Consider the following 6485-nt stretch of genomic DNA (forward strand, 5'->3'; position numbering starts at 1 on the left):
CAAGGGCACGCATTCACCTCAAACAATTGCTCATCAGGGAACCAGTCATCTATATCAGCATCAACGCCATTAATTCTAACATCCTCAAGCCTAGACAGATGATCAGCAACCACATTTTCTACACCCTTTTTATCTCGAATCTCGAGATCAAATTCTTGCAATAGTAAAATCCACCTAATTAACCTAGGTTTCGCATCTTTCTTAGCAAGCAAGTATTTTAGGGCAGAATGATCTGTATACACAATCACTTTAGACAGAACAAGATATGAATGAAATTTCTCGAAAGCAAATACTATAGCAAGTAATTCCTTTTCAGTAGTAGCGTAATTCAATTGAGCATCATTTAAAGTCTTACTTGCGTAGTAGATGGTATGATATACCTTGTTCTTCCTTTGACCCAGCACCGCACCAACAGCTGTATCACTAGCATCGCACATCACCTCAAACGGTAGCTCCCAATCAGGGGCAGTCAGAACAGGTGCTGTCACCAAACTCTCCTTGAGTATCTCGAATGCCTGCAGACAAGTAGAATCAAAATTAAACTCAACATCTTTCATCAATAGAGAGGACAAGGGCTTAGCGATTTTAGAAAAATCTTTAATGAAACGCCTATAAAAACCAGCATGCCCCAAGAAACTGCGGACTCCCTTGATTGATGACGGAGGTGGTAGATTTTTGATTACTTCCACCTTGGCTTTGTCGACCTCCATTCCATTTTCTGACACCTTGTGCCCTAACACAATCCCCTCTTGCACCATGAAATGACACTTCTCCCAATTTAACACCAAATTGCTCTCTTCACATCTAATAAGCACCGAGTTCAAATTTTCTAGACATTCATTAAACGAAGAGCCAAAAATGGAGAAGTCATCCATAAAAACTTCAAGAAAATTCTCAATCATGTCATGAAAAATAGCGGTCATGCATCTTTGAAATGTAGCAGGTGCATTGCATAGACCAAAGGGCATACGTCTAAACGCAAAAGTACCTTAAGGGCAAGTGAAAGTAGTTTTCTCTTGGTCCTCAGGTGCAATTGTGATTTGATTGTATCGCGAATATCCATCCAAAAAACAGTAAGATTCATGACCGGCTAATCGTTCAATCATTTGATCAATAAATGGCAGGGGGAAGTGATCTTTACGGGTTGCATCATTTAATTTCCTATAATCCATGCACACACGCCAACCCGTAACAGTTCTAGTGGGAATCAACTCATTTTTTTCATTGGTAATAACAGTAATCCCACCCTTTTTAGGCACACATTGCACAGGACTTACCCACGCACTATCAGAGATAGGATAGATAATATCTGCATCCAGAAGTTTGATCGTTTCAGCTTTTACGACCTCCTGCATCTTTGGATTGAGTCTCCTTTGAGGTTGTGCTAGAGGTGAGTATTTATCCTCCATCAGAATTTTGTGCATGCAGATCGAAGGACTTATCCCCTTGATGTCCGCAACTTTCCAAGCGAATGCTCCTCTATGCTCCTTAAGGACTTCTAAGAGCTTACTCTCCATATCATCTGTCAAAGAAGAAGAAATAATAACAGGCAGTTTATTATTTTCTCCTAGATATACGTACTTGAGATGTGGAGGTAGTGGTTTGAGCTCCAAAGTAGGTGGCTCCTCTAGGCTCGACTTTTGAGGCATTAAATATTTTCTGTCTCCCAATTCCTCTAGTCGAAGCCTCACTTGCTTTCTCCAAGGTGGAATGGCATTCAAGTGAGCTACCATCTCCATCTTTTCCTCGTCTAACTCGTCCTCCTGCTTTTCCGTAGTGAGAGTGGCCTCCAATGGTTCTTGCAATCCATCCTGCACAAAATCACAAACGAGAGAATCTAAGACATCAACACGAAAACAACTATCATTGTGCATTGTGTGCTTGAGAGTATTAAAGACATCAAAAATAATTTCTTCTTCTCCAACTCTCAGTCTCAATTTTCCCTCGTCAACATCAATCAATGCTTTCCCTGTAGCCAGAAATGGTCTCCCTAGGATTAAAGGCATCTCTAAATCTTCCTCCATGTCAAGTACTACAAAATCTGCAGGAAAAATAAACTTATCCACTTTCACCAAGACATCTTCGATAATCCCACGTGGATACTTGACAGATCTGTCAGCCAGCTGCAATGACATCCTAGTTGGCTTGGGTTCACCCAATCCCAGTCTCCTAAACACAGAATAGGGCATCAAATTAATACTCGCACCAAGATCACATAGAGCTTTATGAAAATTAATATCACCAATAATGCAAGGTATAGAGAAACTCCCTGGATCTTTTTGCTTTGGAGGCATCTTGTTTTGAACTAAAGCGGAGCAATTTTCAGTCAAGTTCACAGTCATATGATCTTCTAGCTTCCGCTTATTCGCCAAGATATCTTTCAAGAATTTTGCATAACTTGGCATATTCAATAAGGCATCAGCAAAAGGAATGTTAATATGCAGTTTTTTGAATACCTCAAGAAATTTACCAAATTGTGCATCTAACTTAGCTTTCTTCATTGCTGCGGGGAAAGGTGGAGGGATAACAATTTTATTCGGTGCAGTAGGTGTAAATGTAGAGTTAGAAGACTTACCTCCTTGATGTTCCACCTCATCCTCACCATGCTTGGTCCTTTCCTCATTAGACTCGAGTGCTCTTCCACTACGCAATTCCACAGCTTTCACTTGCTCTCTCGGGTTAGTCTCCGTGTTGCTTGGCAAAGTTCCTTGCTCCCTATTAGCAATTAACTTAGCCAACTGCCCAATTTGATTCTCTAACCCCTTTATGGATGCATCCTGATTCTGAAATCTTGTCTCGGTTGCTGAAATAAATTTAGTCATCATTTGCTCTAAATTTGACTTCTCCTCCCTAGGCGGTTCTGGCTTGAATCCTTGGTGCATCCCATGTGGTGGACCTCTTTGTTGGCGGTTTTGGTTCTTTTGACCTCCCCACGAAAAGTTTGGGTGATTCCTCCATCCCGGATTATAAGAGTTTGAATAAGGGTCATTTCTAGGACGGTTCTGGAATCCCACGTGTTTTGCTCCCTCAGGCACATAGAATGGATTGCCATCTTGGCAATCCTGCACGTCATGCTCACCTCCACACTTATCACAGAAAATCTCTTGCAGACGCATAGCCGATCCACTCGCACTCATCCCATCAATCTTTCTGTTCAAAGCCTCTAACTGTGCTGACACCGCAGACAAATCAGTAACTTGATTAACTCCAGCACCTCGTTTCTGCCTATCAGAATGAGGATGATAGCTACTAGCAGCCATCTCCTCCAATAATTCATATCCTTCCTCAGCCGTTTTTCTCAGCAAGTTACCACAGGCAGCAGCATCTATCATGGTACGGTTAGGAGTAAGCAGACCGTAGTAAAAAGTTTGAACAACTAACCCAAGAGGTAGCTCATGGTGTGGACATCTCCTCAATAAATCCTTGTATCGCTCCCACGCCTCGTAAAGTGACTCAAGCTCATATTGAGCAAAAGTAGTAATGTCGGCTCTCAGCTTCATAGTCTTCGACGGAGGAAAGTACTTGATCAGGAATGCCTTCGCCATATCCTCCCATGTAGTGATAGACCCTACAGGCAAACAGTTTAACCACGCCTTAGCTTTATCTCTTAGTGAAAATGGAAATAAACGCAAACGAACAGCATCATCAGACACAGCTTTAAACTTAAAAGTATCGCAAATTTCAAGAAAATCAGCTATATGAGAATTAGGGTCGTCAAGTGCACTTCCCCCAAATTGAACAGTGTTTTGAATCATCTGAATGATAGCTGGCTTGATCTCAAACTGGTTAGCTCGGATGACTGGTCTCACGATGCTTGGACGTGCTCCATCAAGAGACGGTTGTGCATAATCCATCATCGGTATACGGCGTGGCATCTCAATCCGTCTCTCATTTTGGCGGTCCGCCTCCTGCTCTTGTTCGTGCCTATCCATTTGTTCCTTGAGTCTTTGCTGTTGTCTTCGGCGTCTAGCAGTGCGTTCGATCTCAGGGTCAAAAGGCTCAAGCTTAACTTCGAGTGATCTTCGCATGCACCACAAGAAAAATCTGCAACAGAATAGGAGTATCAACTAACAATAAAATAAATAATACTAAAGAATTTAAATGAAAAATAGAAAAATTGTGAATCAACAGTCCCCGGCAACGGCGCCAAAAACTTGATCGAGCAAAACTTGCACAGTGAATAGTTCCAAAATTTGTTTTATAAATGAAAGCTCGATTTAAAATATCGCAAGTGCACGATAGTCAAGTTATAATAAACGTAAGTGAATACGAGTATCGATCCACAAGGACTGCGTTACACTATTCTTATTTTCACTTCAATTTCTTTAGCAACGATGGATTGAGTTGGTGATTAAACTAAAGTGAATTTAATAACTAAAATGATTAAAATACAAGAACAAATAATCAAGAAATCAATGATTAAATTGGATGTAAATCAAATGAGAAGCGAATTTGTTGGGAATTATCAGTTCACCTACCGCTCGTGTTCAAATAATTATACTCGACTTTTACTCGTGCATTCGACGGAATTCCCTAGACTAATTAATATACTCTGTCGAGCTATATTAATACTAATCATAAACATGCAGTAATCAAGTATCCTCAATTATTTAACAGTTCACGATTGCATTACGTTCTATGAAATCCGCTAGCAATATGGGATCAAGCTTAACCCGACCAAATGTATTTTTGGCGTAAAAAGTGGCAAATTCTTGGGATTCATGGTTACAGATCGGGGGATCGAGGTAAATCCAGAGAAAGTCAAGTCTGTCTTATGTATGCCCTCTCCCCAATCTGTAAAAGAGGTGCTAAAGCTGACAGGAAGGATTGCTTCCCTTTCTCGATTTATATCCCGATCAGCACACATAAGTTATCCTTTCTTTCAAGTCTTGAGAAAGGCCCGGCAATTCGGGTGGAATGATAAATGTGAGCAAGCCTTCCAGGACTTGAAAGCCCATCTTGCAGAGCTCCCTATATTAGTAAAGCCCGAGCCCGGAGAGAAATTATTCCTATTTTTGTCCTCTACAGAGCACGCTGTCAGCTCAGTTTTGATCAAAGAAGAAGGCTCTGACCAGAAGCCTGTCTATTATGTCAGTCACGCTCTGAGAGGGCCTGAACTCCGGTATACGGAAGTAGAGAAGATTGCATTGGCTTTAATCGTGACTGCCCGGAAGCTGAGACCTTACTTTTTATCGCATCAAATAGTGGTTCTTACCAACAGCCCTCTTGGTAGAATCATGAATCATTCTGAGGTATCCGGGCGAATGATTAAATGGACGGTGAAATTAGGGGAGTATAATATCGAATACAAGCCACGGGTAGCTATCAAGGCACAAGCTTTATCAGATTTCTTATCTGAGATGATCCAGCCCAGTGAAGAAGAAGCGTGGAGAGTATTTGTAGATGGGGCATCTAGCCTTGCGGGGTGTGGAGTAGGAGTTGTGATGATATCTCCCCCGGGAGAAAAAATAAAATTGGCAATAAAGATTGATTCCCGAGTAACTAACAACGAGGCCGAGTACGAGGGCGTGCTAGCTGGAATTCGAGCTGCTCGGGAAGTCGGGGCTTCCCGGATAATTATATATTCTGATTCACAACTCGTCACTCAGCAGATAAAGGGTCTATATGAAGCTAAAGATGATAGGATGCTGAAATATCTACAGCTTATCAAAACTCGAGCAGAAGGCTTTACGGATTGGAGTATCGAGCAAATACCCCGAGAAGAGAACGACGAGGCAGATATTCTGGCAAAAATGGCAGCATCCCTAAGTGAAGTAAGCACCCGGGAAGTATTGCACGTTTCCCGTTTGATCCTCTCAACGGACGAAGAAGGAACACCCGATCCAGAAAGCTCCTGGATGAAGCCCCTAATAAGATTTATTGAAAAGGATGCACTACCCGATGACAGAAGTCAAGCTCAGAAGATTAAGAGACAAGCTTCCAGGTTTGTTCTCTTAAACACAATCTTATATAAGAGATCATTCCAGGGACCTCTTTTAAAATGCTTACCTGAAAAAGAGGTAGATTATGTACTTCGGGAAATTCATGAAGGATGTTGTGCGGAGCACCTTGGGGGAATGTCTCTGGCTCGAAAAACCATGCTTGGAGGATTTTGGTGGCCAACTCTAAACCGAGATGCCGCCCGGGTGGTTCAAACCTGCGAAGGATGTCAACATCATGCAAACTTCAAGCATAGCCCAGCTACTCTTATGAAGCCTATTTGGGCGTCTTGTTCTTTTGATCAATGGGGCATGGACATTGTAGGTCCTTTCCCGATTGCCCGAGCTCAGAAGAAATTCTTATTAGTAGCAGTCGATTACTTTTCCAAGTGGGTAGAAGCTGAGCCCTTGGCAAGAATTACCAAGACATAAGTATTGAAATTCCTGTGGAAAAATATTGTCTGCCGATTTGGAGTGCCCCGGAGACTAATATCAGATAATGGCAGACAATTTCAAGGCAGAGGAATCGTTTCGTGGTGCCAAGAA

The 6485-nt window shown here is 41.9% G+C and overlaps 1 non-coding gene across 1 annotated transcript; it reads left to right on the forward strand.

The window, feature by feature from the left end:
* The first annotated feature begins 3390 nt into the window (after nucleotides 1-3390).
* LOC140835587 (small nucleolar RNA R71) lies at nucleotides 3391-3497 on the forward strand. The gene has a single exon (XR_012118910.1). It is a non-coding gene; the product is annotated as a small nucleolar RNA R71 (small nucleolar RNA).
* Nucleotides 3498-6485: the final 2988 nt, after the last annotated feature.

Source organism: Primulina eburnea, chromosome 6 (genome assembly GCF_022965805.1).
Source record: "Primulina eburnea isolate SZY01 chromosome 6, ASM2296580v1, whole genome shotgun sequence".
NCBI classification, from domain to species: domain Eukaryota; kingdom Viridiplantae; phylum Streptophyta; class Magnoliopsida; order Lamiales; family Gesneriaceae; genus Primulina; species Primulina eburnea.